Source organism: Podarcis vaucheri (assembly GCF_965113315.1).
Source record: "Podarcis vaucheri genome assembly, chromosome: 11".
Lineage (NCBI taxonomy): Eukaryota > Metazoa > Chordata > Lepidosauria > Squamata > Lacertidae > Podarcis > Podarcis vaucheri.
The window spans coordinates 36,274,011-36,293,476 of NC_138749.1; the positions used below are offsets into that span (position 1 = coordinate 36,274,011).

The 19,466-nt window shown below is 42.7% G+C and overlaps 2 long non-coding RNA genes across 7 annotated transcripts in view; one reads left to right on the forward strand and one right to left on the reverse strand.

The window, feature by feature from the left end:
* Positions 1 to 1,684: 1,684 nt before the first annotated feature.
* LOC309514361 lies at positions 1,685 to 5,463 on the reverse strand. The gene is made up of 2 exons (XR_014211956.1): positions 4,268 to 5,463; positions 1,685 to 1,845 (listed from the first exon to the last, which is right to left on the reverse strand). It is a non-coding gene; the product is annotated as an uncharacterized lncRNA (long non-coding RNA).
* Positions 5,464 to 8,445: 2,982 nt separating this feature from the next.
* The window catches only part of LOC309514356, a 509,382-nt gene continuing 498,361 nt past the window's right edge, over positions 8,446 to 19,466 (forward strand). For 2 of the 6 annotated variants that reach the window (XR_014211946.1, XR_014211947.1), the window contains exon 1: positions 8,449 to 9,384. This is a non-coding gene — a long non-coding RNA (uncharacterized lncRNA). Of the gene's footprint in view, positions 9,385 to 19,466 lie in introns of all 6 variants that reach the window. The other 4 variants (XR_014211943.1, XR_014211944.1, XR_014211945.1 and 1 more) reach the window with 4 other exon arrangements.

The window sequence follows — 19,466 nt, forward strand, 5'->3', positions numbered from 1 at the left end:
TTCTCAAATTATTTGCTTCTCACTGTACTTCTAAGGGCCAGATGAACTCATCATTTCCTGAGTTTATAAATATAGTTCACATATTTTATTTTGAGCATATGCATTTCTGCTGAAACTTCTTGTCTCAGAATTGCAGCTCAGATTGCAGCATGGCTTTGAGCTGAACTCAGCATTTCATGAGGAAGTTACTCACAAGTAACCAAGTACTTTAGAGCTGCAGTTCTAAGCATACATGCCAGGAAGTAAGTTTCACTGAACTCTCGGTAGTGCTCATTGCTGAGTACACATGCTTATGAATAGACTGCAAAAGTTTAGGACTTCAGTTACATAGAAGTACGGGTATTTGGTCAAAAAGTCATTATTGTTTTTACTTGGTTGACACCTGGTGGAATTCCAGTGCTCTCAATGATTCTGTTTGTGTTTTCGTGCCACCTTGTGGTGAACGTGGTGAATGAACTGCAATCTATAGACACATTTTATTGGAATGGGTAGACCTTGTGTGCCTGTAGCATGTGCCAAATTTTATGTTATGTGTCCAGAAAAGTATATACATGGGGTTTAAAAACTGGATGTCCTAGAAATGCATATATTTAATACTATTTCACCATATAATACTTCTCAGTACTTCAGACCTTTTCTCTATTTTAATAGGTTTTCAGCTGTGTTGCCTCCTTTTCTTTTTCTTTTTCATGTTTCCAAATAATACAGATGGATTTTAATGGATTTTAATATTGTATTGAATTACTATGTCTATACCCAGAGCCCTTTGCTTTCGTGATCCTATTGGAAACAGGCAGAGGGCCTTCTTGGTAGTGGCACCCTCCCTGTGGAATGCCCTCCCTTCAGATGTCAAGGAGATAAAGAATTACACAACTTTTAGAAGAGAAATGAAGGCAGCCTTGTATTGGGAGGTTTTTAATGTTTGATTTTAAAAAATATTTTTAGATATGCTGTAAATCGCCCATAATGGCTGGGAAAACCTAGCCAGATCGGTAGGGTATAAATAATAAAATAATAGTTGTTGTTGTTATTGGAAATTCCATTGCTGTATAATAATGCTGGGAAAGAGTATTATGCAGCCAGGGAGCACTAACTAGATGACTTTGATCTGCTATGGCTTCTCTGGAAAGGAAACGAACTACAGTTCTGTGTTAACTACTTAGAAGCAAGCCCCATTTAATTAAATGGGAATTAACGCTCAGGTAAGTGTGCATATGGTTGCAGCCTTAGTCTTGAAATAAACAATTCTGATAGCTAGACAGAGGCTGGGTGTGGAGCCTAAAACTAATTCAGAGGCAGAGACAGGGAGGACAAAAGCAGTAACTGTGAAGTGAAAATAAAATGAAGAAAGCAAAACAAAATTGGAGGTGGGGGAGGAATAACAACAGAATCAACCCCATTTTCTGGTCGCTTTGCAACCCTAGAAACTGTTAGTATTTGTAATGTATTTCACATTGAATAAATGATGTTGTGGAAAGAAGGTGGCAGTTGACAGTTGTGAGTTGCTTGGTTATTCAGTTCCACCTTGACTATGAAGGTGAGAGGGTGTGGGGACTTCATGCAAATGCTGTCTGGAGCAGTTTGCAAATAATACTACTTGTTCAAATGTTGCCAGCCCGACAAGTAAGATTTATTTTCAACTATTTGTGTAAGGCATACATTTTTATAAAAAATCACAAATAGCTATCAGAAACAAGCCTTGTTTATATGTTGTTGATGTGAGCATTAAAGGGAATATTCATTTGATACTGTATTTATTGTTACATCACAGGCTGCCTATATTATCATCATAGTCCTTATATTAATATATATTCTGCCTTTTTCCCAGCCCGGAACTCAAGGTGGCTAACAGATAAGAATACAAAAGCAAAGATAAAACAGAAAAGAGAATCATTAAAAAGTAACTAGACTCTAACAGAATTAAAATGATATAAAATGATCAATTAAAAACCAGGATAATAACAAGAAAAACATCACAACGACAGCCCTTTCTTTAAAAACAGTCAGTTCCTAAAGGCCTGTTGGAATGAAATGGCCCTCACCTGGATATGATTCAGGCTACAAAACTGTATTTTAAATAGTACTGTACATCTGTACAAAACATTTTTTTGTTGTTATTTGTGTTAGCTACAAATGTAATCCAAGGTGCATGTGGAAACATCACATCTCTGCTCTTGGGCTTCAGATCATTGCCCCAGTTCACCTTCCTCAAGTTGGTGAGGTCTTGCTTAACAATCTTGATTCATTTCTGTGCCCATTTCTTTTTGCTCTTTGCATCAAAATCAACAGATAGTGAATGATGTCAGCTGGTCTTAGCTGGTGGTGCCAGTATGTTTGCTATGATTCAATTAAATACGTGACAGAGTTGCTAAGCCTTTAAAAGTTAAGTAGAAATGGAAACTTCAGAAGGTGTGGGTTCTGCCCCTGCTGTAACTAGGTTAGAGAGGAGTGGTTAAGAGATCAAGCTGTGAGCCAGGAAGTGCCTAACTCAAATTTCACCTATGCTACAAACTTGCTCTGAGGTTGCCTTGGGTAAACCACTTTCTTTGAGTCTCAGCTGGCCCAATCTGTTCTGAACATGGCAACAGCAAACTTAAAATTTCTATATTTAGACATCAAAACATCTTTTTCAATCTTTCTGACCATATCATAGGTTAAATATTACTTAAAATTTATCATTAACAAGTTCTGGCAGTTGTGTGGGTCACCTGGGTCGTACGAATGTGACTTCATAGAAAATACAGCATTACCCAATAAATTGTTTGAACTTTTTTGTGTAGAAGGGGAATGAAAAAGCAGCATGCATTGCACACCTGCCCTCTTAAGTTGTAATAGTGTATTTATGTTCTTATAAATTGTCTTTTAAGAGGGATTTAAAAACTTTTCTATTTACCCAGGCATTTGATGGCTGACAATCCTGAAATCACTAACTGAGATAATGTTTTTAACTGTTCTTTGAATGCTAAGAACATAAAAAGAGGCTGATGGATCAGGCCATCTAGTCCAACATCCTGTTTTCACAGTGGCCAGTCAAATGCCTATGGAAACCTTTAAGCAGGACCTGAACACAAGAGCGTTCCACCTTACTGCAGTGTCCAGTGTCTGTGATTCAGAAGCATACTACTTCTAATCTGTCTAACCTTTTAAAACCATCCAGGTTGGTGGCAATCACGGCTTCCTATGTGTTTGACTATGTACTGCATGAATAAGTACTTTTAAAAAAAATCTGTCCTGAATCTTTCAGCAGCTTCATTGGATGTCAGTACATGCTATGAACTTCCAGGCCTTTCCCCCCCCAGCCGAAACTCAGCTCTCAGATGAGCAGCACAGGGCTGAGCTTGCTGCCTCAACTCAAAACGGGTGTGGAGCAGAGAAAGACTCTGTGCGCCATTTTGAGCAAGCGCCAGGACATGTAAGCATTTTTAAAGCTTCTATTCCTTTCTTCCTTAACTGTTGGGCACTCATGAGAGAGGCAAAGGGCGTTTCCCAGGAGTATAGCTTCTCTGGGAGCCAAACTCGCACCAGAAAAACCGGGAGCCATGCTATTGAGCTCTGTGGCCTCAGCCTCCCAACCTTTACTTGAAGAAACTGAAGTGACACCAAACTGAAGTGACACATCTTTGTGGAAAGTCCAAAATTCTCAGGGGGGCAGTTCCAGCACTTTTTTCCTACCTCACCCTACTGCCACTGCACCCTGGGCATAAGCTTTTCTGTCTATGGGACCCCCTGCCTTCAGTAGCTTCAGTTTAGTCCCCACTCAATTGTACCTGCCACCCCAGCCTTAAATTTCCGCTCCTCTTCCTCCTGGGCACTTCCTACGTACACATCCTCCCTGAGATTAAGCCTCACCTGCCACCTTTCAAACTACCTTCCCTTCAGACACAACAGTGGTCTATAGAGACCTCACCATCATCTAAACCGATTGACAGGGCCTGAAATCCCTTTCACACAGCCCTCCCTGAACATGTTGCCCTGGGGGATTTTCCTTGCCTCAGTTGCATGCTCTGCCCCTTCATCTACAGACCTTCCTATGGAGCCTTCATTTGCAAAGGAGAAGGAGAACTCCATTTTATGGCTGAATACAGTTGTATTCAGCTCAAGGACCAGGGTAGCAGGAGGCGGAAGCATGCACTGCCCCAGCAACTGCCCCCTGCCTTCCCCTACTCACCCCCACACCTATCATCTTTCTGTCCCTTTCTTCCCTGCGCGTGCACACACACATACTGCCTGGAGATCATATCTGCAGACAGGTCCTATAGATACTTACTCAGGGCCCAGTGTCTCTACCTGGGCAGTTCAGGCAAGCAGAGGTGAGGTGAGGATGCAGCCTGGAGAGGTGAAGTTACAAAGCTTTGCCCACTGACATCAGGGGTCAGCCTGCCTGGCCTTAGAGACACTCTGAAGTCATAAAGCCTGTCCCACTGACTAGCCCCTTTCTGCCTGGATACCACAGCTAGCTCAGGAAGGAAACCAGCCTGGTCTCATAGACTCAGGGAGCTCACAATGCCTTACCCACTGACATCATGGACAGCTCAGGGGGAAGCCTTTCCAGCCTTGTGCAGATTTGCAAAGCCCTGCACAAGTTGGGCCCAAAACATGATTCTGTATGATTTCAGAAAATTGATTCTGCATTACTGCACAGTGTGTCCATTTGTAAACATGTGTAGGTAGGTGGTTCCAGCAACAGGGAGTGAATCCATTCCACACCAGTTCAATTATTTCGTTGGTGGGTGTATATCAAGATCACAGTCACCTCCTTTGTTGACCTGGGACATACAGAGGGAAAGGCGTGGATAACCTGTTCAAGGGAAGTGTTTTCAAAGTAACTACACACACCCTAGTGGACAGCAGGAGCTAGAGTCGATCTAGATTGAAAACAGCATGTTGAGGATAAGCATGAAGGTTCCAGATGAAAAAAAAAACACACCTTTATGCTACAAATAATTTTGTATATACGCAGCCTATGTTGTTTGGGAACCCTAAGTTGTTCCTTTTTATAGATGTGACCAAAGTAGCACAGTGTACAGCAACACAGAAGTACCACCAACACTGCTTCTCATAAGATATGAATGAGTCATAGATTCTCCCTCCCTCTTTCAAGAAGTCCAAGGATTGCAGACTGAGATTAGTCTCGCTTACTATATCTTACATAACATATGGAGACACCAAGGTCTAGTTTGTACAACACGGCAAGCCTTGGGAAGAGAAAGCAACTTGTTCTTGGCTACAGCTTATGGTTACTGAAGAGAGCTTAACCACAAATCCCAGTTTGGAAAACATGCTAAGTCAAATCTTCACTTAGCTCAGTGCATCACAAGGACAAAAAAAAAAAAAAAAAGGCTGGAGAGGAGCAAAGCAGCCACAGCCTCCTCCCCAGAAACACGCACATTTGCAGGTAATCTGTAGTTTGGTTTACCGTGCCATGTGAACCAAGCCTATATTTCCTTTAAGAATTCCTTTTTATAGCCCCGTGACCTTAAGAGTTGATTTCTGTCATGCGCAGTGCAAAAACGTGGCACTGTGGGTTAAACCACAGAGCCTAGGACTTGCCGATCAGAAGGTTGGCGGTTCGAATCCCTGCGACGGGGTGAGCTCCTGTTGCTCAGTCCCTGCTCCTGCCAACCTAGCAGTTTGAAAGCACAAAGTGCAAGTAGATAAATAGGTACCGCTCCAGTGGGAAGGTAAACAGCATTTCCGTGTGCTGCTCTGGTTCGCCAGAAGCGGCTTAGTCATGCTGGCCACAAGACCTGGAAGCTGTACACCGGCTCCCTTGGCCAATAAAGCGAGATGAGTGCTGCAACCCCAGAGTCGGTCACGACTGGACCTAATGGTCCTTTACCTTTACCTTAACCTTTTAAAACCAACCTGAAAGTGCTAAACCCAAGACTAGACCAGAGTTCTGCTACATTGCATTTTTATGCAGGAGCTGCTCAAATGGCAGACTTGGCCCTTTTAGTACTCCATTGGAGCAGTTTCTCATGAAGCGCTTTTCATGGGCAAAAAACATGCACTAGATCTGGATTGCGTGTGGACTACATGGAAAAAACAAGTTTTTCTTCTCCATTGATTCCAGAATAAAGTGCTGTCTGTATGCGCAGCCATAGTTACCTTTAAAAACACTTTCTGTAGCAGTTTGGAATGCAGACACATGTTGTAGAGATGCCGTGCATGCTTGTGCAGACATTTTGAAAGACAGAAATTTCATTGAGGATTACAAACTTACACCCCTTCTTGCTTACCCTGTTTGTACGCTGTGGGTTTCTACACCCTCCACAGTGATAGGTTTGACGGCATAGAATACACACACACAGAGTACTGGAATGCAGGTATCTTGTATTTTTAAAATGTTGAATTGTGGAAGAAACAAGTACAAGATGCCCACACTCACTGTGACCTCCCTAATAACTCTACACACTTGTTTTCTTTTCCACTGCTCTCCTTAGCATAAGATGGGAAACTGCATTGGGAACTCTTATGCTATAAAGATAATGGGAAATGTTGGCTTTGTTTCCAGTCACCTTCCTTCTATAGTTTCAGCAATCTCCCTACTCTACATAAGCAGTTTGGAACTGCTGCTTAAAGTGCAAATTCTTATTTATTTAGTCTGCTTTAGAATTTAGAATATTCATTTATACAACCTTAAAATATCAATGACTTCCCTTCTTCTCTTTCCATGGTTCGTTTTGCATAGCATAAATCCCTGCATATTTTATAGAAACTAAACCATTCAGTATTCCATTATTACTTCCATCAAAACTTATTTACACTGTTGAATTTATCTCAATTCTGCCAACATTTTCAAGTGTACACAATTTCCTCCCATATATTCAATAAACATTTTCCAATCTTCTTTAAACAAATGTTCTTCTTGTTCTCTTATTCTATAAGTTAAACCTGCAAGCTGCACATATTCCATCATTTTAAGTTGTCATTCTTCTTTGGTAGGGACCCTGCTCGTTTCCCATTTTTGGGCTAACAAAACACAGGCCGCCATAGTAGCATATATAAATAACCTTTTTTGACACCTGGGAATTTCCATCTGAATTATCTCCAACAAAAAGGACACTAGTTTTTTGTGTGTTTTTTTTTGGAAAAGTGCTAATTATAAATTATTAAAAGTGCAAATTCTATTGATCTCTACTCAGAAGCAAGTCCTGTTGATTCCAATGGGGCTTTCTCCCAGTTAAGTGTGCACAGGACTTCAACCTGAAGTTATTTGTCTGAGATGGCTTCCTTACTTAACATCATTCTGCGCTGTGGTTCATGGGGGTAGTATTTGTTGATGGATGACTGGCTCATGATAGCCACCTCTTCCCTTCCCAAAGTGCCAAGAACTGATGCTCAGCTGGCCTGAAGCATTTAAAATAAGGAACAGTCAAAAGTTGGGCAGGATTAAAACACAGCTGATGGTGGCTGACCTGTTTACTGTAGGAGGACTCATTGCCAGGATTTATCATGATTTAAATGGCTCTATCAGAATATTCTCCAGTTCTGATGTTAAATGTTAAAGCCTTTCTGTGGGAAATGTATCCTGAGGGACAAAACAGAAAAGATGCATATCTAACTTTTGTGACTGACCAACTGTTGCCACCATAAAAGTCATTTTGAACCATTTTAATGGCTTCCCCCCTGTCTCATTAAACAATTGTAGTGTTGCCTCGCCACCTTGTGGCAAACTCAGAAAACTAATATTTCTTGTTCAACTAACACCACTTAAGATTTCATTGTACAGTGTGCTGGAATAATCAGAGTGGAATAAAATACATTTTTAAAACTTGCAATTTGTGCAGTTTTTTTCTGCATAAAAAGATCATTTGCTGGTTTCTAAATAGAACAGATAAAGGGATTTCATGTTAATATGTGTGTGTGTGTGTGTGTGTGTGTGTGTGCGCGCGCCATTTATTACTTGTGCATACTGCCACCTGCTGTTATACTGAAAACAAATTGTTACATTTTGAATTTGCCTAACTTGCTGTCCTGCATGTGTTACTGGACTCAAACTCCCATCAGTCCCAGGAATGCTGGGAGTTGTAGTCCAGCAACCTCTGGAGGGCAATGGTCTGCTCAGTGCTGGTCTCCTCAACTTAAGCCTGGAAAGTAGATCTCCAGATTTAAAGACATTTTACTGTACTTGGAAGGTAGCTCCAAGTTACTGGATCTTGCTTCCAAGAAGACATTGGATCAAGTTACACAATTCAAATTTTACAAATGGGGAACATGAAACTATGCTGCAGCAACTTGCCAAATGCTATTTTAGTCATTTGAATCCTACCTTTAAAAGTGCCTCTCCTCAGACCGACTCGTTTATGACATATGTATGCTGGCCTTAGGGACGCGGGTGGCACTGTGGGTTAAACCACAGAGCCTAGGACTTGCTGATCAGAAGGTTGGCAGTTCGAATCCCCGCGACAGGGCGAGCTCCCGTTGCTCGGTCCCTGCTTCTGCCAACCTAGCAGTTCGAAAGCACGTCAAAGTGCAAGTAGATAAATAGGTACCGCTCCGGTGGGAAGGTAAACGGCATTTCCATGCGCTGCTCTGGTTCGCCAGAAGTGGCTTAGTCATGCTGGCCACATGACCCGGAAGCTGTTCGCCAGCTCCCTCAGCCAATAAAGCGAGATAAGCGCCACAACCCCAGAGTCGGTCACGACTGGACCTAGAGGTCAGGGGTCCCTTTACCTTTATGCTGGCCTTAGCTTTTGGGACTTGTCTGCCAGGTGTACTAGACAGGGATCTAGCTGGGAGAAGGGGACGTTGTTCTGCTATCTCCTTTTCCCTGCTGTGTAATCCTAGGGAGCCATTGCAAGGTGAAGATGATGTCTTATACTCCACAAACGCCTTGCTTCTCATGTTCCCCTTTTCCTTGGGGAAGGAAAAACAAAGAGACTAGGTGAAGCCAGAGAGTTCTCAGACCAAGTCTACTTGCAGTGGTAACTGCAATATTTCTCTATAGATTGCCCAGAACAAGGTAGCTAGCACCCTTGTTAATGAAATTAAATAAATACTACTTTCTGGAAACTAGGGTGCAACTGGCTGAGTACAAAATAGATTTTTGTGTCTTACGGGTCAAGGTAACAAGAGAGAAAATCCCCTTATTGTGCTAAGTAGCGCACAGCTTTGAAGAGTAGCAGAGAAGCCATATAAGGTTTGCATTGTGACATCATCTCATACCTAGCTTTATGACATCAACCTATCTCTGAGATCCAGTTATTTAGAGAAAAATCTACTGTCATATTCAGCTGAAAACTGCCTCCCCTGGAATGCTGTCTCCTACTAATGCCACTTTCAGGGGCAATAAGCTACCGCAATAACTGAAATACCGCCTCTCTGCAGATACCAAGGCCCTGAGATCATCTTGTGGTGTCAGACGGATGGTGTCATGAACTGGTAGGACAATGGGAAGGAGGAAGTAGATCCTGGTGTGGGGTGTAGCTGGGACTGGGACACACCGGGGCAAACTGGGGGTGGGGAAGGAGAGGTTGGTGTAGGAAGTACTCATGGGGTGATAGATGATAGATGATGGCAGGGGGATGGGGGGGCGGGTGCAGGAACCAGAGCAGTAGGGCCCATCAAGAGAGTCAGAGAGGCTCCTGTCTCCACAAACAAGGCAGACTGAGGTATAGGGAGCAATGGAAGGTATGCTCAGTGAGAATGAGACTGGCAAGGGCCCAGAGCCCAGCTCCTTAGCTGTCCAGGTGGGGCTCACTAACTCTGGGAGGAGGTGTGTGATTCCTTAGCTGGAGTAGGCTCAGAACAGGTGAGGGTCACATGCCTCATCAAGCCCAGGTGCTGCAATCAGCATGCAAGGTATAAAACGGCAGCAGAGCTTGAGGTGCTGTTTCTGCTCAACTGCCCATGTTGGTGGACCTCAGCTTGGAAGCGCCAGGATCTCTACGGGACTGTGCTTTGATTCGGACTTTGGGCACGTGGGTTGACGCTGCACCGGGAGCTTGACATACTGATTTGCTCCCAGGTAAGCCAGGTGTTCAAGACAGGTGGTAACACGTGGATGGGTCTTGTCTGCAGTGGCCTCCCATTTGTAGAATGGTCTCCCTCGGGAGGTTCAGCAGGTGCTTTCATTATCATCTTCTTCTTTGGTGATCACTTGTAGCCAAGTAAGATTGTCTTCCATAAACATGGATACTACACTTGATCTTAGCCAAAAGGCCGAGAAGCGATGTTGTACATTGTTTCTAAATTTATTGTTGTACATTGTTTTGTCTGTTTTAACCATATTTGTGCAGCAGTTTCTAATGTTGTGAGTGTCCGCTATTTCAGAGGCTTCTACTCTGCAGCCTATTATAGTTGTTTTAACTGCAAGTCTTTTAGTTCTTATGCTCTTAGAGTTGTTTTAACTGTGTGTCTTTCTTTGTTTTTAGTTCTTATCTGTTTTAATTATCAGTTTTTATCCATCCATTATCCGTGTTTAATCTTGTATTTTATTCAGATGTTTTATCCTATGCCTGTTTCTTTGTCCTCATTTGCTCTAACAATTATCGGTTAAAAAAAATCCTAACTGCTACTTTATTTATATGCTTTTCTTAGTCCTGGTCTGTGACAGTAATAAAGTTCATTCATTCATTCATAAACACGGTTTTAAAAGTGAGTCCGTAAGTGACCGTGGAGCCAATTCTGGAGCTGCAAGTCCTTCCACAGTGGGGACGTAGGTTTCCGGACGGGAGTTGATCATGGTGATGGCTAATCTCAAGCATGCCTTCCTCTTAGCGCGTTTCTCCCTTTCGTCCCGAGTTCGAGTGTCTTCAAAACCCGTGAAACCTTTGGTAAAGGCTGTTCTCCAATTGGAGCATTCGTAGGCCAGTGTTTCCCTTTAGGTGCCAGGCAACAACCTTCCTCTTCAACCAGGCCTTTCAAAATATTGTGGTTGGGGGGGGGTTATTGGGTTGTCTTTGTTTTTATTATGTATCATGTGTTTTTGTATTGTGATTTTGTGCTGCGAACTGCCGGGAGATCTACGGGTATAGGGTGGTATACAAAACTACTACTACTAATACTCACTAATAATGACTCACGACGGGAAGGCGGAAAATGAGGCAGAACGGCTGGCACAGCAGTAAGTTAAACTGCAAACCACGCCCCCTCCAAGCCGCCCAGTTGGGCGCTTACCTGTGGGCGTGGTGTGCCAGCCAGGTGAGTGGGACAGGGGGCGTAACATCCCCTGCATGACGCAGAAATCGCGTCCTGCCCACAACACCTCCCCTCTTGGAGGGAGGAGAGGCTTACTACTACTAATACCTGGGGGGGGGATTTTAAGCAGAAAAAAGACAGGAGAAGAGTGCTTTCCAGATCAAGGTCTCAGCTTCTTTCTTCTAAAAGTTGTATAGTTACTTATCTTTTTGGCACCTTATCTCCTTGGATTACGTAACTCCATATCCTCCAACATTTCTCAGATGTGTTACGGAAAAATCTAGGTGCGAGGCTGCTCAGTCACCCAGCTCATCGGGCAGAGTCCGCGGGTTCCTGTAGAATAAAGGAAGGAGTCCAGCCACCAACCAGAGCAAATAGCTGTAGACCAAAGATTAGTGTGCAACAGGTTCAAAGAGGAATTTTGAACCCCGAGGATGGGGTGACAAGGACTTTTAAAACTTTCCCACCATATCCCAGAATACAGTTCGTACAGCATCATTGATACATCATTGATATGTCACAAAAGGGGAGGGGTAGACAGGTGTTACACAAGTTAAACCTCGGCAGATATGTCCAGACAAGTCCTTGGTACAGGATTAGCATAAGCAGACATGCCAGGGCAAGACCCAGGTATAAGATTAGCATAGTCAAACCCCTCTGAAGTCCCACCACCCAAAGTACAATAGAACTTCGTTTGCATGTCTGGACCCCTTGGCAGGTCTGGTGATGGGATTAGGCTTTCCTTGGCGAACAATCAGCTCAGCAATTGTCACCTCTGGGCACTTCCTGGAGTCTCTTTTCCAAGGCAAAATAGCGTTGGAATGGAGGAAACTGGCAAAGGAGTTGATTTTATATGATTTTTAAAGCTAGGTAACGTCCCTGAACTTTCAAGTAGAAAGGATGCATTTATGCATAATATTTGTAACATTTAACAACTTTAAAGATGTGCCCCCCCCCCGGTAATTTCTGTAACAGATGAAAATGGAGATATTCTAAGGAAAAGTAGGGCATTCTAGGATCACATCAGAAACCGAGATGGCTTCTGTAAATCCAAGACTGTTCATGGAAAATAGGGACACTTGGTGGGTCTGGTGTACTCTGTTCTTCTTGATTTCCAGCTCTGATCTGTAGAAAAGAGGACAATTTAAGGAATCAGAATACCTTGTTAACAGCCCCATTCCTCCTGCTACTGCATGTTTGGGCAATATTGTTTTATACTTTACTGCATTTTTGTAGAATCACAGCAGCTGTGGGGGAGATCAATATTGACAATGGACAAAAATAAAATTCAAATGATCCCTTGATCCCTCAGACTCCAGGAAAACAAGTAATTTGTAAGCAATACTGCATTTGGAAATATCTGGGTGTTGTGATTGTATACGCCCCCACCCACATCAACCATGTGGGGTCTTAACACCAGCATTCCATCCAATACACTCTCACTCTGGCTGATGTGAACTGCTCAAGGGCTCACGCGGATGTTATTGCAGACTTCTGGCCTCTGAAATTTTGGATGTTCTCTGCTATTAAGTTAGGGCTCATCATGAGATGGTAGTGATGCATGGTTGATGACTGTTAGCAATATTGTCTGGATACAACCATCTAGTGAGTTTTAGAGGCTTCCTCATGGGACGTTTTCATTTCCTTAATTCTTGCTACAAGGACTCATCAAATGTGGCTTCCCTTTGTGACATTTGCCCTTTCCAGAGACTCCTTTTCTGTGGTGGTGAAGATCTCATTGCATTCATATTGGTGGAGGAGAGACCAACCACAGTATTTAGTTCATTCCCTATCACCCCCCACTCTCTGCAAAGCAATTAGTTCCTTTTTGAACCTATACACTTTAAAAAAGAAGTTCATTCTTCGTTTTAAATACAGTACTGTACTTTCATTTGGAAAATGCAGTATTAACTAGTATTGAGTGCCACCTGGTGGTTGAAGTCAGATAAGACATTAAGCAGACCAGTTTCTAAGAAGCACTGTTTGCCTAACACTAGAACGGAATAAGCACATCAATGAATACAACAGAAATAAGCACATTTCTCCTAAGTCTCTTGCATCTAATCCTGAAAAATGATGTATTATGCCCAGTATTTAACACTTCAGTTTGAATCAGAGAGCTAAATACAAGGTATAATATTCCTTCTCCCCACACCCTTAGTGTTGTGAAAAACAGAATCAGCATAATATAGACTGTGACAAAAGAGATCTGGCAAACTTGACAGTTGGGCCTGAGAAGCTGTCTATCAAGTGAGAGTGACGGATAGACTTCTTAATAGAATCTAAGGATGGTGTTGGGCTCACTGACATTTTGGACTTGTTAGCTGGGAGAGAAGGCAGTCAGCCCAAGAAACAGAAGTTAGATGATTTCCTCTAAGCCTTTTCTAGAAACATGCATAATTCTCATAGCCCTTAGATGACTACAGGTGTAGGGATAAGGTAGCTAGAAATTATAATTAGTTTGTTTCTTGGTTTTGAATGTAGGTACACTATATCCTTATTTTTCATCTGCAAACATTTGAGTCTACAGTGGTACTTCTGGTTAAGTACATAATTCGTTCTGGAGGTCCATTCTTAACCTGAAACTGTTCTTAACCTGAAGCACCGCTTTAGCTAATGGAGTCTCCCGCTGCTGCTGCGCCGCCGGAGCATGATTTCTGTTCTCATCCTGAAGCAAAGTTCTTAACCCGAGGTACTATTTCTGGGTTAGCAGAGTCTGTAACCTGAAGCGTATGTAATCCGAGGTACCACTGTATAATGAGGGATGCTCCATTTGGGGAGTGAAGTGAAACTATAGTTTGACTCCTGCTTGGAGAAAGCTTTCCCTGCCATTCTCCTCTGTGACATCTTACCCTTGACACAGCCTACTGCTCCCAGCCCACCTAGAGCAATGTGGCCAAACAGGGCAGTATTAATTCAGTCATCTGTATTAATTCATCAGAGTCTTAATGGTTTTTTTATCTGAAATATCATAATCATATCTGAAGAAGTGTGCATGCACACAAAAGCTTATACCAGAAAAACTTAGTTGGTCTATAAGGTGCTACTGGACAATTTATTATTATTATTATTATTATTATTATTATTATTATTATTATTATTATTATTATTATTATTATTTTATATTATTATTATTATTATTATTATTATTTTATATTATTATTATTATTATTATTATTATTATTAAATGGCCTTGGCCCAGTAAACCTGGAGGAGCGTCTTCACCCCCATCGTTCTGCCCAGACTCTGAGGTCCAGCGCCGAGGGCCTTCTGGCGGTTCCCTCACTGCAAGAAGCAAAGCTACAGGGAACCAGGCAGAGGGCCTTTTTGGTAGTGGCGCCTGCCCTGTGGAATGCCCTCCCACCAGATGTCAAAGAGATAAACAACTACCTGACATTCAGAAGACATCTTAAGGCGGCCCTGTTCAGGGAAGTTTTTAATGTATGACATATTAGTGTATTTTTGGTCTTTTTGGAAGCCGCCCAGAGTGGCTGGGGAAACCCAGCCAGATGGGCGGGGTACAAATAATAAATTATTATTATTATAAATTATTATTATTTTGACTGTGTCAGACCAACATGGCTACCTACTTGAATCTGAAATATCACGTCTGTTAGACTTTGCAAAACAACTGTATGAACAGTTTTCTCATTTGCATTTTGGCAATAGAAAGAGTAAGCACAATAACTTTTTAAATTTGTGAACAGGTGACTGTATTATTACCTAGCGTTTTCCAGCACACTTTCTGTGAAGGTTATCCAGGACAGCTAATAAGTCGAGGCTGCATGTTGGCCAGCAATGCTCCTTACAGTATCTCTACTTTAGGCTGTCCATACATCTTGCTATGTTAGTTGGGTGCTGTTAGAGGATTTGTTTTTTCCAGTGACTTGGTTTTCATCCCGACTGATTGTGAGCATATGCCATAAACTATTTGTGATTATTATGGCTCCCCCCTCCCCTGCAAGTATCAGTTTAAGGAAACGTGTCTTTGGCAAGGTGTCTGGGTTTCAGCGGTTGTATTTCAGCAGTTACAACAGTCTGAAACTGTTCATGGTTGGATGTGTTAACCACATGTGAAAATATGACTCACAGTTGGAATTTTCCGGGTTTTAATATACTTGTGCTGCTTGCATGGCTGTTGGGCCACTCTGTTGTATTCTATATGCAAGGCACAAGCCTTTGTTAAATTCCGTGACCTTTGGACTTTTGAAAAGGAAACACGGACCACGTCTTTTTGTATTTTCCTGGAGCTGGGCTGAAGGGACAGGTCCTAGGCGGTAGGGCTCAGAACCTTCCCCAGCAGCGGGACAGAGGGTTCAGGCCAGGATCAGCCTGTTGGGGCAGCTTAGGGAAATCCTTTTGAAAAAGGTTCTGCCAGTAGGAAAATAAAGCTAAAACTCAGGAGCAAGGACAGCATATCGCAGTGCTTGGGTTGTCAGTGCCCAGACCACATGGGGGAAAGAGCAAAACGGACAAACTACGCATGCACATTCAACTGCCTAATGGCGTCCACATCACCAAGGAGATTGCAGCTGCAGAGATAAGAAAAGTTGTTCCATTGTCTGGGGAGGTCACTTCCTGGTTTGCATGGAGAAGCTGTTTTCAATGGGGTCCAGCGGCTGAAGCACACAGCAGAATTGAGGCAGCACCAGGTGTTGAAATTTTGCGGCACTAACAATTTTGCACCCAGGGCAACCACCCCTTTGCCTCCCTCACGCTATGCCACTGACATATTCTACATTATCAATGTCAAAATCCTATCTAGCACCTTTATATGTTACATTTTCTGTGTGATCTCTTGTTACCAATTCCCATTGGGACATACAATGATTTAAAACAAAACAAAAACCTTAAACATTTGCTGTGTGTGTATACGACCAGCAGTGCAAAATTATCTAAACGTACATACTAGAAACTTGGCAACCAAATGCTTGGCAGAGTTGTACCCAATGCCTATATATTGTGATAGGAATTTTGAGGTCTTAGATATATGGTAATGTTCATAAGTGTACCAACCAAGCACGTACATAGATCAGCACAGGAAGACCGACCTGGTACCATTTTGACTCCTAAACTGAGCAAATGTTTTCTCTGCAAGGTCAAAGTGGGAAACCTCCCCATTGTCTCTTTCCTCACAAATCCTGTCTTAAGGGCATATTTAAGATATGAATAGGGTGTGAGCCTATGACTTGGCCCAGGAACTAAGTATTTATCATTACAAAAGACTAGCCAGGCTCCCCAGGAAATCCAATCAAGTAACCTGCCAGACAGGAGATAAACAACGACAGGAGAAAAACAACATTCAAATTTCTGTTTAGACCGCCTTTTCTGTGATGTAGGTATGATGTATCTGAGGGGTGGTCTTCGGTTACACCCCTTCTGTGATGTATGGATGATGTTTCTGGGGGCGGTCTTGATCTACAGGTGGCAATTTCAAAAGTCTTTATAAGGCCTTGCGTGCCATTTTCCGGGGTTCCTCCTCCTCTCTTGCATGTGGTTGTGAGCACCCTGTTGCAACAGTTCAATAAAGATCAAGCTTACTAGCTGCTTTGCTTCTCAATATTCTCTGGTTGGCCTCTGTTATCTTCTCCTACCAATAGGGAACCTATGTAAGGACTCTATATGGGCTCATGGATACCCCATAAGGGAAAAGGGCAATTTTTGTTTACAACAATATCTATATGTAGGATATATAGGGTTTGGATACAGTGGATTTATCCCTCTGCCTCACCCCAATGGTGCATGCATGCATACTCAGTTCCTTCATATCTCTACAGTTCAAAAACAACTGCCCTGCTCTTCCCCCATCTCCTTTGCTCCTCTGGGGTTTCCTACCTGAAACCTGGGAGACAAGATATCATACTACATGGCACACATGTCTCTCCTTTTTCTCAGGTTTCTGCCATCCGTTCTCTAACACTCTGTCCCCCTTTCTGTTTCCCAGAGCTAGGGATAGGCAAAGAAAGAACAGAGCAGTGGCCTCACAATCCTATCAGCCAGTAGGGAGCATTTCATCCTTCCTCCTGGACCTTATAGTTTTCGGCTATCATTTCAGTACTTTTTAAAGAAACCTGTAACCAGGGGTGTAGCGTAGGGATGTGTGCTAGGGTGGCCATGCCACACATTTTAAAGGGAGTGCAAACCAAGGGCTGCACTGGTCAGCTGGGCTTCCCTCTGTGTGGATGGGCAGGCGGCTCCGTGTGTCCCCGCTTTGCTCTGGTGGGGGTGGAGTTGCTCTGTCAGCATTGGCGGTGAGGGCTGGGATGGTGCCCCGTGTGTACATGCCCTCACCCTAGGCACCAGCAACCAACGCTACACCACTGCCTGTAACCAGCTATTGGACCAATTGTTCTTTTCTTCTGTAGGTTTTGACGGAGTAACTTGACAACAAATTATATTCGAAATTAAGGAGATTACCCCTCCCCCCCAATTAGGAAAATAGTGCAGTGGGAAAGGCTTAAAGCACCCAGAACTAGGGCCTGATCCAAATTGGGACTCTTCATCCCCCACCCCACTAAAGAGTTACCACAAATGTTTAAAAATCCACGCTGGATGCTATTCATAGATGTATTGTGTCATGTTTTGTTTGGCCCCTGTTCAGAGAGCAGTTGGACATTCCCCCCCCTTTCCTCCCTTTGGCCATTATATAGCATCTTTCCCCATTCAGTTATTTGCACTAATTTGCTAGTATGGCTGCCAAAGTAAAGTCTCCTGGATAAAAGAAAAATGCTATATACATTTGCTCCCCAACTTATTTTTCCACCCTAGACATTTAGTAATAAATAGTTAATGCTTGATTCCATATAGCAGCTGGATAAATGAGAAAATTGTTTGACTCTCTGATGTTGCTATCTTCCTGTGCATTTCCCATCTCCACCCCTTGATGCTTCATTTAATACATATATCAACTGCTTTAGGGTAAGCCCTTGGGTTTGCAAGTAAATTACAGTAAATCACAAATAATTGGTATTCACCACTCCAATAGCAATTTCACACCATGGCTAAGCCCTGTTACATTTCCCCCAAAGGGTTTCAAGTACCTTGGAATATTTATCCCATCGTCCATGCAAAGTATTTCAAAATGACTCATTTTCTGAATGTTAAGTATTGTGGCATTCTATGATTTTTTTTCCATCCTCCCCCTTCTTAATATTTCCCATGAGACTGAAAAATACTGAAATTCCTCTGAGTTTTGAAAAGGGTGGATTTTAATTAACTGCCCAAGAGAAGTTTTACAGCATGGACTGTTTAGGCTCAAGTGGTGTTAATACATTCCTACATAACACCTTCATAATGGTTTCTTCATATTAGTTTCAAAGAAGGCGTGTGAGTCTATATAACTCTTGCACTATTTAATGAGGCTTTTTTATTCTTACAAGTTATTTGAAAATATTTTTTCTATGCTATTTCTGGCGTATAATATTTTTTTTGTACTCGCAATTCGTTTTCATAATCACCTCATAATCATTTTCATAATAATCGCCACATATTTGTGTTGAAAATGTTGTTTGGAATTATGAAATGCCACAGATAATTATGAAAAGCCTGAGGTGTGCGAATTGAATTTTGAAGCTGCTGTTCGGTGGCGAGGCCCCTTCCATTCCTTCCTCATTCCACAATCATACAACCCATTGGTCTTCACCTAGTGGGTCACAGCCTGTCAGGTGGGGGATTCTCAAGGCTAGGGCAAAATGCATTTCCCCAAATCTCTGTATTTAGCTCATGGGAGTCTCCTTAGGCAGTGCCCCTTCACTAGACCTACTCTATACACCTGTCAAATAACTTTGCCTGGCTGTGACATGTCCTTGAATTGTGCCAATGCCTGGATGGAGAGGTGCTCGCAAGTGTAGAAACATCTAACTGAAATGTAGAGGAGTCACATTCATTGTTCCACCCACTTTTGCCTCTGGTCAGCTTCACTAATGTGTAACCTCGAAATTTTGGATCCCCTCTAAATCAGTACCCATGTTTTGTGCTCATTTTGTGGCACATTTAAGATTAGCCAATTCAGGCTTCAAGACTTATCTGGGAGTCATCCTCATGGAACTTAGTGGGGCTTACTTCTGACTTCTGAGTGAGTTATGCAGGACCGGATTCAGGTTTGATGAGGCCCTAAGCTATTGAAGGTAATGAGGCCCTTTATATGTCCAGCTGTCCTTTGTCAACAACAAATTGTCACTTTTGTGTGTGTTGAATATATTGTTGTTGTTGCTGTTTAGTCGTTTAGTCGTGTCCGACTCTTCGTGACCCCATGGACCAGAGCATGCCAGGCACTCCTGTCTTCCACTGCCTCCCGCAGTTTGGTCAAACTCATGCTGGTAGCT